We start from the raw sequence: 14,866 nt of genomic DNA, 5'->3' as shown, positions 1-14,866 counted from the left end.
TGCATTTCTCTGATTGCAAGTGATGTTGAACATTTTTTCATATGTCTGTTGGCCATTTGCATTTCCTCTTCAGAGAAGTTTCTTTTTAGCTCTTCTGCCCATTTTTTGACTGGATTATTTTCTTTGTTGTTGCTGAGTCTCATCAGCTCTTTGCAGATTTTTGTGATCAGTCCTTTATCATTAGTGTTGGGTGCAAAAATGTTCTCCCAGTTGGTGGGGTTTCTCTTTGTTTTTGTTATTGTCTCTTTTGCTGTGCAGAAGCTCTTTAATTTGATGTAGTCCCAGCTGTTTATCTTTGTCTTCACTATCACTGCTTTGGGTGATGTGTCTGTAAAGATGTCTTTGATGCAGGCACATATATCTTCTATCTAATTGGCTATTCATTCCACTAACTGCATTTTTTCTATTGTATCAAAGGTACTGAAGCCTTTCAGGACTGTAGCTAAAAGTGCAAATTCTAGAATCTGATGACCAACTCAAATGCCAGTTTTGCCACTAACTGGTTATAGCACCTTCAAAAACTTACTATTTAACCTCTCCAAATTTTAGGTTTCATATCTATAAAATATATACTAGGCCTCCCCGGTGGCGCAGCGGTTGAGCGCTGGGTTGCGAAGCTGCCCGCTGCCTCTGCAGCGCCGGTTCCATCCCCGGCTGCTCCCCGGCCACCAGAGGAGGGTCCCACATGGCGCGCAGACCTCTCCTGACGCCCGCTGCTCCCCTCAGCAGTGTACTTCAGTCCTTCTGCCTGCTCTGCTCCCCGCTCTGGCTCTGGTGAATTCTCTCACCTTCCCGCACTTCTGACTGTACCCAGTGCTTGTATAAATAAATAAATAAATCTTTAATAAAAAAAAAAAAGTAATCTCCACATTAAAATAAATAAATAAAAAAATATATACTACAGTTGGGTTGTTGTGAATGAGAGTAGTTCATTTGAAGCACAAAGCAAAGTGTTTGACACACAGAAATTGTCCATTATGTTAACCATTAATAACAGATAAATAAGGTATGTTAATTTCCTTGAGGTACTCAAGACTTCCTACAGAATGATTGATGTGCATGTCTATTAGAGCTATTGGCAGATGTGAGTGTTCCGGGATGAATGAATGTATGTGTAGTAATGAAGGTACTGTCCTGGTTTTAGGCCATCTATGATTTTATACTAAACTTCCTTTTTCTGAGCAATACATTCAATTGTGGGTTTTGTTTATTATGTCTACAAACCCAGCTTATTTTAGAAATTTGAGTTTGAAATATTAATTCTAAATTTAGAACAAAACAACAGAAGAGAAAATTAGGCACAAATGTTCTGTACTTCAAAAATTATTGCCAGAAGCATATTATAATATGAACAGAAAAATTGCAGTATTAAAAATTCATAACACATTAAGGTTTGCTATCGCCTGAGTAGCTAATTAATTTACTGAATCAATCTAAAAGTAAAAAGATTGTTAATAGGAAATATGATTAAATAACTAATCATTTTTAAAAATCAAATTTGATAACAAATTCATTTGTTTTGAGCTTTAAGTTAAGACAAAATATAAATAGCCAAAAATGCTTCTATGAAAGTGTAATTATGAGAGAAAAATTAGTAAGGTTTTAGGAAGTACCTTACACGTTGCAGGTGATTAGTAAATATTTGCTAAATTGAAGTGAAATACCCCAAAACAAAGTTCAGAATAACTAGAATAGACTGAAGAGCAAAATAAAGAAAAGCGAGCGTCCCGCTTAGGTATGAGAGGCTGTGTGGGGAAGTGTTAATATTGGACCTGAATTAACCCCTGTCAAGAACACTGAATTTCTAACTTGCAAAGAAGGCCAGCTGCATTCTGCATGTGTTATTTTTTGCTTTCACACAATTAGCTGTGTTACTTGTACATAATTCAAACTCTTTGGCCTCCTTAATCTCAGATTTGGGGTCTAGGAAGCTACATTTTCAGAATTCCCTCCTCCTCCCAACTGCCCGGTGGTTCTTACACATACTACCCTCTGAGAGTCACTCACTGGTCCTCACAGTTCAATGAATGATTAGTTGAGGAAAGGAAACTGTAAGAATCAATGTGTGGAGCCAAGGAATCCTTTTCTCTTGGAACAGGATCAAGAGACCTAGTGTTTTGCTAAAAATTTTAAAATAAAATAGTAAAAATATTTCCATATATGGAAGCAAAATATAAATATTATAAACTTATTACCTTCAGAATCAAGTAAAAAAATATTTTATCATGTGATTAGTATATTCAAAGCTTAGAAGTGAAGGATTTTCTTTAGAATTTAGGTTTCTCAATAACATACATTCCTGACTGGATTAATGTCTATATTTTTCGTTTTCAAATCCATCAGAGTACATGCACTGTGGCCAGACATTGTTTTAAGCACATTACAAATGCTAGTAAGTTCAATAATCAAACTGATATGCAGCTTTTTTTGATACTGTATGAATTTTTCATTCCTAATATGTGTTCACTGGCTTATCAAAAGAAGGATTAATAGAAAATGCACTCTCTTTACACAATATTCTCTCTTCAAAAAAAGGAATATTAGCAAAAGAATGCATTTCTGTTTGAATCAATTCTATTTGACTATTTGGCTGCCTTGTTACAAGTAAAGTGAAAAGACTCACACAAAATTATTCATTACATGTAGAAAAGAAAGCCAAGGATACAAGGGAAAAAATGGTTCAAAAAGTGTTCATATTCATCTCAGAATACATTTTCTAGCAGAAATTAAAAAAAAGTGCTGTTCCTGAATTTTCAATAACAAATGGCTTGAATAATGATTTCTATCTAAAATTTTTTTAATTATTTTTTTCTTTTCAGAATAAAATAGAATATACTATTATCACTGGCTTACCACCAGGAATGAGGGAGGATTTGCTCAGTGGAGCAAAGACCTTATATATAGTTGCAAAAAACCCTAAACACCGTATAGGAAATCTGACTGCTTTTGAGCAGTAGCATAAAAAGAGAAGCTTGAAAGGGAAAATAAATGCATTAAAAGTTTAAATTAGGTGACATGATTTTTCTGCTGGCCAGTCTTTCTGTCTCTTTGTAATATAAAACTATTTGATTTTTTTTTCAAAATGACATTGCATAGATACATTATCTTTTTACCAAAAGTGTGCTTGTGTGTATTCAGCTTTTGGAATTCCAATAGACCTAAACATAAATTGAAGTCTGAAGAATAGTCCTTATTCTTTTTCTTGACAGTTTTATGCCTCACAAATTATTTGGCTCTTTGGATTTTCACTCCATAATCCTCTTTATTCAATGATTTAGCAAATAGGTATAAGCTTAATATAGGGCACAATGTTGGTTATAGTAGGTAAAAGGAAAAGAAGAACAATTATCCCTTCAGAGAGCTGATTTCTCATACCCAAGCCTTCTATACTCTGCTTTAGATAAAGAGACTAAGGACTTTCAGAGTTGTTAATAGATATGTCTTATGCTTTATAAAAAAATTTTACTGTGAGGAAGAATAAACCTCTGTAAAATATGGCAAGTATTTATGAATTTTCTTATCTCTCAATTTTCACTAGGAATTAAGGATTCTCTGACTTAAGAATTCTAATTCATATACATATATAAAATAAAAACCACCAAAAATAATAAGGGTAAAAAGGAAACAACTGTGTATGAATAGTAGGTAAGGAAAGTGGAATTTGTTTTTTGAATAAAGTTACAGAAGATATGTTTTCTCTTTAATAAGGGGAAAAAAGTAATTTTGTTCTACAGTTAAAATGATTGATTGTTTCAGTATGAAAAAGAGGGATAATTATAGGACAAAATAAACTAAAAGGAGCTAAAACTTTTCATGCCAAATCATTTTGCTTTGTCATGACATGAGAAGATAATGCAATGATTCACATATCTCAGGCTATTACAGAGGAGGGTAATCCAATCTTTGACCAAACATTGGATTTTCTGTGATACTGATGATCCTATAGTTCCCTCTTCTCACCACAAATTTCTCCCTGATTTCCAATGCCTGTTTCTCTGGAATAAGTTGTTGGACATACACTGCTGAGAAAGGGCAGACATAGTTACGCAAAATACATAAACTGATCAATTGGCCTAAGGAAGTATCCCCCTCCTTAGGAGAATTTTTTTTACTTATTTTGACTCTAGCTGGTTTGGTCATGTGTGTCCTCAGGACTGCTCTCCAAACCACAGGGTAAAAACTATTATTGTCTCCCTAATATGCCTCATTTTCTCAAAAGTTTTAGATTCCAGTCTCTCTCCAGCTGGAATCACACAAGCGAAACAGAACATATCAGTAGTCAGAGTCAAGAATAAGAGCCTGCCATAGATTCCTGTGAATAGGACACTGAATTTGGAATAGTAACTGAGTCACACTAAGACTGCTATTTTTTTAATTCCAATTTCTTGAATAGCCAAGACAATGACCAAAAGGAGAAATTGTTGAAATAAATTTCTAGGTCCAAAATGGAGCTGTTCCTACCTGGGGTGTCTTGTCAGCAAAGCAAAACTAAGATAACTACTGCATGCATTCCTGTTGATGTTCTGCTTGACCATGAATGCTGTCAGACATGGCTAATCCCCAGATGCCAAGCTAACTCTGGGCTCTATACATCCTTCCTTCTTTCTACTCACCCTAAGCAAAGTTGACTGTGGTCCCAACCTGATTATTTTCTATTTGTACTAGCTCTCTATTTTTTATCTTATAGAAAAAAAATGTTACCTTCTACCCCATTTGGACATTCTCTGAAAAGGCACTATCTTCTTTATGAAGTGTTGTTTATTTGTGTCACCTAAGTCTTCATTATTTTTTACAGAGTGATAATTAAGTAGGCATGAAGTGAATAAATGAGCTACATACTAACTGCAAAACAAAACCAATAAATAAATTGATTAGAAAAAAATGAGTTGTGATTGCATTTACAGGAAAATTTATTTCCACATAGGTATTTTATCTACCCTGACATTGAATAGGATATGTAGCAAGAAGGAGAAATTTGAAAGAATAAAATGGTAACATTAAAATATGTGTGATGTCTTCCTAGCAAAAGCTTCATGGAAAAAAAGGATAAATTTCAGAAGTGTCCTAAAGGGAAAAGTAAATTTAGCCTGGTGAGATGAAAGAAAAATGATCAAAGTTTGCCCCTGATTTGCTTGCTTGAAGTCAGTGACAATAATGGATAGAAAAAATGAAATGAGGAGCTGAGTAGAATTTTTTTTCTTTTTTTTCATTTATGGACATTCAGAAAACAACTTTATTCATATGGCAGGTGAAAAAAAGTCAAATCTATAAAGGTAGAATAAATGTGGACCATGTACAATTGTGATTAAAGCAGATCAAATAATAGGAAATTACTGTCTTCATTTTTAAAGTTTGAGTTTAAATATTTCAGTTGAAAAAAGACCAGCTGCCCCAAAATAAGTGTCAAGATTAAAGAATGGTAAGAATAGTAGAGATGACAAAATTAACAGTAATTAAGAAAAATAAAAAAGAGACAGGGCAATGAGAAAGAGCTTTAAAGTTGTATCGCAATTGAAATAAGAATTTTCTAAATCAGATTTTTTCTAAACCAGATAGTTGGGGTTAGTATTTACTAAACTTGTTATTAAAAACTTTTTTTCTAATCGACACAGTGCCTAAAGAAAGTAGCAGATTTAAAAGTTTCTATCAAAAAACTGTTGGAATTAATAACTTCTTTCATGTTTGACAAAATTTTTCTTTGAAAAAATTATATTATACCTGTTTGTTTGTCAGTAAAATAGTTTTTTTTTCTATGTTTGTGTCAATTAAACAGTGCAACTTACCAAATGTTTCTCCAAAAGATATTCACTTAAGAATTCTAGTTTAGGGCCTCCCCTGGTGGCAGAGCGGTTGAGCGCTGGACTGCGAGGCTGCCTGCAGCCTCTGCATCACTGATTCGTTCCCTGGTGAGGGTCCCACCAAAAAAAAAAAAAAAAAAATGATTTCTAGTTTATCTTAAATCTTGTCTTCTTAAACAAAAGAATCCAAAGATCAGATAAGCATTCCATCCTTTCTATATTAGAACCAACTACTAAATACTACTAATTTCTTTTTCTTTTCTTTTTTTTTTTTTTTTTTTGTGGGACCCTTGCCTGCGGCCAGGGAACGAACCGGTGCTCCAGAGGCTGCGGGCAGCTTCGCAGCCCAGTGCTCAACCGCTGCACCACCAGGGAGGCCCAACTACTAAATTCTTTTAAAGATATTTTTGTAGGGGACTGGAAAGTTAGTTCTGTCATGTTTTATGAATTTATCCTTTTTGGGTCAATTTTACTAGATTGATGGGGAAAAAATCACTCTGACACTGCCCCCACCCCTGCGCAATGATTATAGATTGATATGCTATATTTGTTGAATATTCTAATATTGCACTCAAGTTATAAACAGCAACCCAGAATGCAATATCCCCACAGTACTTGCTTCAGTAATTTTTTGAAATATAAAGATTTTATAAGCTTCAAAGTAAACTGATACATTATAGGCACTTTTTAAAAGTTAAAATTTTAGGGAAAGAGATCAGGAGACATAATTCAGGATGCAGTAGTACCATAAAAAAATTTGCAACTGTAAATTTTAGAACTGTAATTCTAAATATTCAAATTATGATACTAAATTATTTCTTTATAATAAATAATGATAACTTAGAAAAAGAGTCTATACTTTCATTTTTTTCCCATTCACCCCCCACAGATCATTGTCTAACTTGTTTTCACATTGGAAACTGAAGTGTCAATGATTTGTCCAAAGTCATTCATGCATTTTCAGATTGAGAACTTACATTGTTTACAAAGGGCTTATAACTAAACACACACACATAACATATTACATATAATTCATAGTTTTATTTATATGCTCATATCCCTCGCTTCCCTTACACAAATAATTTCATCATTTCACAAGATTGGCTTACTCTGGCAGCAAGGAAGTGAGAGCCAGTTTCAATTACAATTTTATTGGCATGCTCTTGATAAATTCCATTTGTAAGAGCATTTCCTAAAATAATGGAAGGTAACAATATTTATCAATTAGTGCTTGTGGATTCTAGAGTATTCAGAATGCCATTTTGAGACAGCTGTGGGCATCTTAGTCCTTTGTGCAAAATTCTTTAATCAAAGCTAATGGTTAATATCAATTCCTGGAAAACCTTAGGGCATATACATATGTTTTACTTCTCAAAATATTTGGTCATATTTCTCCTGTTTTGATTTTCATTTTTAATGTTGATATAATTGTCATTCAACAAGATTATTGATGTAGTAATTCTACATTTAAAATCAAATATGTGAGCACTGAAATGTCTATGTATGCTTATCATAGTATATTTAATGGTGTAAGATATCTTAATACTACTCTATTATAATAATGAACGGATACATAATAGAGTTAAAATAGAACAAATAATTATGAGAGCTCTAAAACAGGATATTATTGCACCATTAAAAAGTTTTAAGAAATTTTGTGATAAGGAAAAATTCTTAAAATACAGTATTATAAGTGAAAACCAGGCCCTCAAAGTGAATAAACAACATGACCTCATCAATAGCAAAAATGATGTGCATAGATAAAATACAGAAATTTACACCAATGTGAACAGTCATTTGTTTTGAATGTTAGGCATTGTGACTGATCATCATCTTCTTCTCTGTACTTATCTGGATTTCCAAACTGCAACTAATGGCTGCACATTTTGTTTATAATCACAAATACACTACTTTTTGAAATGACTGTTGCTCTTAAAACTGACCCTCTTCATTTTCTCTCTACCTTTCTTCTTACCTTACTCTTCCCCCACCCACTTTCTTCCTTCCTTAAACTTATGAAATAGTTTCATTTCCTATTGTCATTAAAGCTACAATCTTTCAGATACATTTATACATCATCTGCTTTACTCTTGCTCAATTTCCTTGCTGAAGCCTCCTTTTCTGTTCATTCATTAAAATTTGCTGGACCTCCTGGGTGTTTAAAATCCTTACATATTCCCTAAGTGATCTCATCCATTTACAGGTATTTAGAGCCTATAAATTCCATTTATAAATCTTGTGTTGTGGAATTCCTTGTGAGTGATTATCAGGCCATCTTATTATGCACTACTTTGTACTCACTCCCTGGATGATACTAATATTAGGATTTCAAATATTATCTACCAGCAGAAAATTCTTATACTTTTCCTTTTGCATTTGTTATCTGAACTTCAAACCCCTTTTCCACCTGACTACTGGCCATCTCCATTTGGTGTCTCAAAGGCTTCTCAAAACAAATATGTTCAAAATTCATTGCACAGAGTTCTTCCTCACATTCTTGAGAGGTTTCCTCCATTAGTGCTTCCCATCTCAGGAGTGGCTTTAACCTATCCCCTGTTGTTGGTTGTAGGAATTGATCTCACATAGTTCAGACTTTAACCCCATCTCCCCTGTTTTCTTTCTAAATATTTTTTCAAAGATTTATTTATTTATGCATACAAGAGCTGGGGTGCAAATCAGAGGTGCGGGGTGTCAGGGGTGAGAGGACTCACTAGAGACAGAGTGGGGAACAGAACAGGCAGATTGACTGAAATACACTGCTGAGGGGAGCAGCAGGCGAGATAGGAGAGGTCTGCACCATGTGGGTTGTTGGCTCCCTGGGCAGGGATCAAAGTCATGCTGCAGTGGCTGCAGATAGCTTCATAGTGCTGACACTTAACCCCTTGAGCCACCAGGGAAGCCCCTCCTTCTAAATCTTGATGGAGAAGAAGAAATCCTAAGGAGTCTGAAAACAGCGCCAGTGGAGGTAGGAGAGTAGAGAATTACATGAGCAAAGGGAAGAGTGTCTTAGCATGAGATTCATCAACTGTTTTGAATGGCGCAACATACAATTAAAATAGAAAATTTCCTTTAATTGGAGTAACAGTAAAGTCAGTAATGATTTTGGAAGTTGGGTTTTTAATGGAGATATTATGATAGAGTGGGTGAAGATACCAATGGAAGGTGAGGAAGAGGAGATGGAAGACCTACAAGGTGAACTCTTTGGAAAAGCTCAGTGAAGGCAAGAAAGGAGATAGGGTGGAGGTTTGAAATGAGATATGGGCACAAATACAAGTTTGTTGTCTAATTGATTAATTTGTTTCCATTGGTTTTTATTTGGAAAAAAGCATTTTTGAATTTTACAGAAGTCATCATCTCCAGTAGAGTTATCAGAGGTTGATATAAAGGAGGCAGCGTACTTGATGTAACAAAATCCCTAAGAATGCCTACCCTAAGATTTGGGTAGAATCCAAGAGCATATAACATAGATTTGACTCCTGATCTAAAGACTCACATCTCTGAGATAGGAATAGAAATCTCCTTCCCCCTAATAGGTACATTTGTGGATTAGATAAAGAGATAAATACATTACTGATTCTTGGTTTGTGGTAAGGTGTGTGAAGAGAGGTCATCCACTGAAATTGATTGGTAAGGGAAGGAGCATGGTGCTTGTGAGGAGCAATGACAATGAGAACTATTTTCCTTACAAATTGGAAAAATGAGCTGATTACAAGAGCATGGAAGAGTATCTGGCAGTCTTGGGGGTCAAGTTGCAATTAGTAATTATGACTTCCTAGTAGTATCAATATCTGCTTGCTTACTATATTGCTCTGATGTAGATTGCTAATAAATTACATAGAAATGTTTGTGTGCACATGTGCACATATAAAAATATATGTGTAGATGTTTGAATGGAGTTGGAGAGTTGGTTGTCACAGGAAACTAGCAGGAAGCTCCCATGGATCACTGCAAAGTGGCATTAATCTTAGTAAATTCACCACAGATTGGAGGCTAGATTGCTGCTATGCAGGATCAGAACTTTGATGCATTGGTCTCAGAAGGGTCATGCATTTTTTAGGGGTTATTTTATATTAATCAGATTCATAAAACATAATGTGTAAGACAAAAACATAATGTGTAAGACACAGGAATGACTCCTACTTTTTCCTTTATGCCTGGAATACCAGATTATAATCAAATAGTGACTTGACAAACATGAAATCAGTGCAAAGAAAATTAAATGAACAAATCAAATGCTGGAGGACAAGAAATACTCAATAACCTCAACAATATGTACACTTTTGTCATAAGGACAGAGATAACAGATGAGTTGGGCCAGGATACCCCATCTTTGATCAGTGATGTATGTTCAGGGTAGGCTTTCCACATCATATCTTTTTCAGCTTTCCTTGCTTGTTTTCTCCACTTTTAAATGATTTTTTTTTTTTGCTTTAGAATTACTTTGGCCTTGGCCCCATTATATAACACAAAGTGACTGCCTATCTATATTTTATCCATTTACGGCAACTTCATAATTATTTCCCATAAGGCAATCCTAATATTCCTCTTTTCCATGTTCCTGGACTATCTATTGCTGCTTCAGATAAATCATATCTATTCTTAACAAAATAACTTTATGGTTCAAATAGTTCCTTAGCAAAATTAAATTAAGAATTTCATATTTTCTTAATTTTCCCCTGATTTTGAAACAATTCATTATTTTTAGCTTATGGCCAATTCATGCGTAGAAAGTAGTAGAGATAACCTTGAAGTTTAAATAGTGTTACATATTGTAAATATTGCTTCATAGCTTTAATATTTATGATTTAACATTTATCAGTAACTTCTCAAAGAAAAAGTTACAGATAACTTACTGCTAATTAGCTCTGGCACACAAAGTAAATTCATAGGACTTTTAACCACATCTGCAATTGTTTAAAAATGAAGCTTGACTATACAGAATTTCATGTGTTGACCTTCCCATACTGCATGGCCAAAACACTGAGTAAACAAATTCTGAATTTTCTCCTCCTAGTTTTTCAAACTAATTCTGCCCAAAAGATTTTCAAAAATCCATTTTAAGACATGTAATGGCCATAGGAGAACATTAAAATAGAAATCACTAACTTCATCACAATACACATTTTTTTGAAGTTCTTGTGCAAAGAGTAGGATATTTCTATTTATTTTAGCCTTATAATCTTGCTCTTTTGCTTATATCTATTCACATTTTTCTATGCTTCAGTTATTTATGTCCTGGATACATATTAAAAGACTACTAAGCAGAAATAAGATGTATATGAGAAATCTAATTTCTGATCTTCTAGGTCATTATTAATAGCCAGGACAGAAGTCACTGCTGGGACTCTATTTCCACCAATGACCTCAATGTCAACAGATTGTACCATACTACCTTAAAGACAACCATAAAGTTGTAACAGTAATGGTAAAAATGATGGTACTTTTCAAGGAGAATCAGTATACCAGGTATTTACCTTGTTTTGTTTCATTTAATTCTGTCAAACCCTCAAAGCAAAGATCTATGGGATTCAATAGTAGGATAGTCCCTACACTGGTCAAGGTCTGTTAGGAAGACCCTCAAATACTTCTGGGTAAATTTTCTTCATTCTTGTCCCAAACCTAGGTGTTCTTGAATCTGCTAGGACCAGACTCTGTTAATCTTGGAAGAGGTAATAAATGACAAGAACGTCATTCAAGTCTGACAATATATCATGCATCAAATAATTATGGGATTGATGAGAGGCATGTAACTCATGTTTTCAGACAAGGGTATTTGGAATATGATTCCTATCTTATATGTAAGACCACATATATATGAAAACCCTGAGAATTCCTGCATTTCTAGCATTTCTTCATTCTTCTTCTGTATTAGCAACACCAAATATGCATTCTCTCAACTGTTTCACCACTACCACCCCTACTTTGTCACCCATCCTTACCTCCATAGTGAAGCATCCCCTGTCCTGCATTATGTCTATCTATCAGATACCATCACCATACTGATTTCCTTCTGTATCCTTTAGATAAGCAAATTCTTTTTGATTTGTCCAAGTCTTTCCAGTAATCTGAGCCTACTTTCAACATATGTACAGAGCAGTTACACAGTTTACAATCCTTTTTATCATTAAAGAAAAAAAAACCTGGAAGGCAACATGATTGTGTAAGGTTACAGTGACATCTAGCATTCAAACAAATTCTTTGTGGTTTAAATATTATCATCCTGCATTTCACTGACTCAAGAGTGATATGATGTTGCCCATTGGCAACATCACATGCATTAATACTCATTGACCTAAAGCAGTAGTTCTCAACTGAAAAATTTTACCCTCAAGAAATATCTAGTTATCTTTATAGACATATATGACAGTCATGACTGGGGATTGTTGCTGGAAACTAGGGAGTAGATTTAGTTTATCCTGCTAAGCATCCTGCAATGCGCAGGATAGTCTGACAACAAAGATTATTTGATCAAATATATCAATAATGTCAAGGTTAAGATACCCTGCCCTAAAACTTTCATTCTTCTGTGAAATAGAACAATATTTTGAATATTTGTGAGACAGTCATTCTTTATCTGACCACTCCCCATCACCCCATCTGAATATCTCTGCCAAATATGCTGTTCTTTTCTCATACACTGATCTCTCTGGAACATTACTATGGTGCTCACATAAAATTATTCATGTTCATGTGTGTGTTATATGTTTATTTGTTTCTTTATCATTTTTATATGAACATTTAAAATAATTGCATGATTACAAATGTGTTTTCTGAAATTCTCAAAAATAAAGTGAAGAAAAATGGAATTCTAATTCATCTCATCTTATCAATTTATAACCTGAGGCTCTTCTCTGCTCTAAACAGTAGTGGGTAACATGTAAAACCTAAACATTAATGATGAATTACTGTGTTTAAAATAAGGCCAATACTTTCACAGATCAGAAATGAGAAGAAATATGCTGATATAAGGGAGCTACTTTCTTATGAGTACAAAAATAAGCAGAGAAGAATTCTACTCTTGCAGAAAAAAGATTAATAAATAATATAATGGAGAAATACAGAGCAAACATTATTCTGGATTTTTTAGGAAGGCTGTCTTTTCATCATATTTACATTTAAATCAGAGGAATTTCAGTAAAACAGTCCTCTATATTATAGATGGGCCTCACCCAATCAAGTGAAAGTCTGAATATATCAAAAGACTACCCTCTCCTAAGTCTCTGGAGAATCTTGATTAATATAGTAGTTTATTCCTTAGGTCAAGTGTTCTTATCTCTATCTACTAATATACTCCATTTTATAACAAATACATATTGATGCTTCCTTATTTTCATCATAAAAGTTAACCTATGGATAATATACATACCAAAATAAATGATTAATAAAATTATTATACTGATATAATACAAAGGAAAATTGCAGAAACATACTTACAATAAAATAATACATATTTTATCATATGAATGCACAATCTCAACTACACTTAAAAGGTGTGGTGAAAAAGCCAAATAAGATTTAGAATAAATAAGTTTGGCTGTAAGATAAATAAAAAGACCAGTAGTTATTCTGTATCAAAAGTACCAGTAGTTGAAGAATGAAAGTTTTGGGGTGGGCGCTAAAGTAAAAAATAGTTAGGAAAAGAAAAAAAAAGATCTGAGTTTTTACTCTGTTATAAGGAAAAATATAAACAACTTTTACTGAACTATGATGCTCAAAATCACATTTTAGATTATTAAAATGACAGAAATGAGAAAACATGATGCTCTAATACTGGAGCATGAGCCGAGTCATATTTTTAGAGTGTGTTAAAAGTATTTGTATATTATACACACACACACATAATGTATGTATGTATGCATAACATACATCTTAACCTAGAATTGCTCTAATTGCTTTTGTATTTAATGAGGTTTTGGAGACCATATTTTTTATAGGCAATGGGGAATAGTGAATGAATTGGAAAAAGAAGCAGTAATTAAATAAAAATTTCAATAAGTAATTTCACAACATAGATTTCTTATAATACAACAGAATATTTAAAATTCACAGAGCAGCAATAAGATAATTTTTTAGTATTTATTAATATTTGAAAAAAAACATGCATTTCATGTATCTCCACTAATTTAATAGTATTTGATTCTAGGATTTTTGAAGTGGAGTCTCAATTCCCCTTTGTCACATATTTGAATATGATAGTAGTTAAGGCAGGCTGGTATTTAGGGGTAAGTGCTATCTCAAATATCAGTAATGATGATAATGTTGGTTTACATATTCTGAAATGAAAAATAGTATAAAAATTGAGAACAAAACAATGTATAATATTCTGTTGATCTGTCTAAAAGTCATGTTCCAGAAAAATTCAGAATATATCAAAAAAGAAATTGTTAGCTTTACTAGCACTCCCATTAGCAGGACATTCAAGAATTAGTGAAATTTCAGGGAAGTTCAGCAGTTGTCAGGACTGCTTTGTACATTGTGAGAACCTGGCATTTTTTATCTCTGCCCTGTAAATACTGCTGAACTCTCCCTAAAAATCATGACAACCAAAAAAATCCCCGCACTTCCCTAAAGAGGTATTAATACTCAGTTTAATAACTAAGATCTCTAAGGAAATGACTCACAAACCACCTGCCAATGCCTACTTCACACAGCCACCTGGATGAATAATCAGTATGTCAAATTTAAGCATAACCAAACCGACCAGTGAATCTTTCTATCCACACCTAATTTTCTTCCTTCAACATCACCCATCTCAAGCCATTACAGCTCCATTATTCTATTGCTCATGTACAAATTTTAAAAATAAAATCCTTTTTCCTCTAGCACTCCACATCTGATCAATATTGCTTGATCTATTTACAGAATTTATTCACAAAGTAATCCCTTTCACCACTCCCACTAATACCATCCTAATCCGATTCACCATTGTCACTCACTTGGATTTTTTTCAATTGTCCCTTGATTCTACACTCATCAAGACATTCAGATTTAATTCTTTAATCATAGGGATCAGATTAGCTCAAACTCTGTCACAGGCATTCTTCCCCTCTCTTTTAATTTTGGTTTCC

At 33.7% G+C, this 14,866-nt stretch overlaps 1 protein-coding gene across 9 annotated transcripts in view; it reads right to left on the bottom strand.

The window, feature by feature from the left end:
- MEI4 (meiotic double-stranded break formation protein 4) overlaps positions 1-14,866 on the bottom strand; it is a 262,395-nt gene that overhangs the window by 177,957 nt on the left and 69,572 nt on the right. For 3 of the 9 annotated variants that reach the window (XR_008553256.1, XR_008553257.1, XR_008553258.1), the window contains one exon: positions 5,879-5,903. The exons of 5 other annotated variants lie outside the window; for them this stretch is intronic. The gene's annotated coding sequence lies outside the window, so the exon portion shown is untranslated. Of the gene's footprint in view, positions 1-5,783; positions 5,801-5,878; positions 5,904-14,866 lie in introns of those variants that run through there. One more of the 9 variants, XM_054698972.1, reaches the window with a different exon arrangement.

Source organism: Talpa occidentalis, unplaced genomic scaffold (genome assembly GCF_014898055.3).
Source record: "Talpa occidentalis isolate TD23 unplaced genomic scaffold, MPIMG_talOcc4v2.1 talOcc4.2, whole genome shotgun sequence".
Taxonomy (NCBI): Eukaryota; Metazoa; Chordata; class Mammalia; order Eulipotyphla; family Talpidae; genus Talpa; species Talpa occidentalis.
This window is presented reverse-complemented; position numbering and strand designations above follow the sequence as displayed.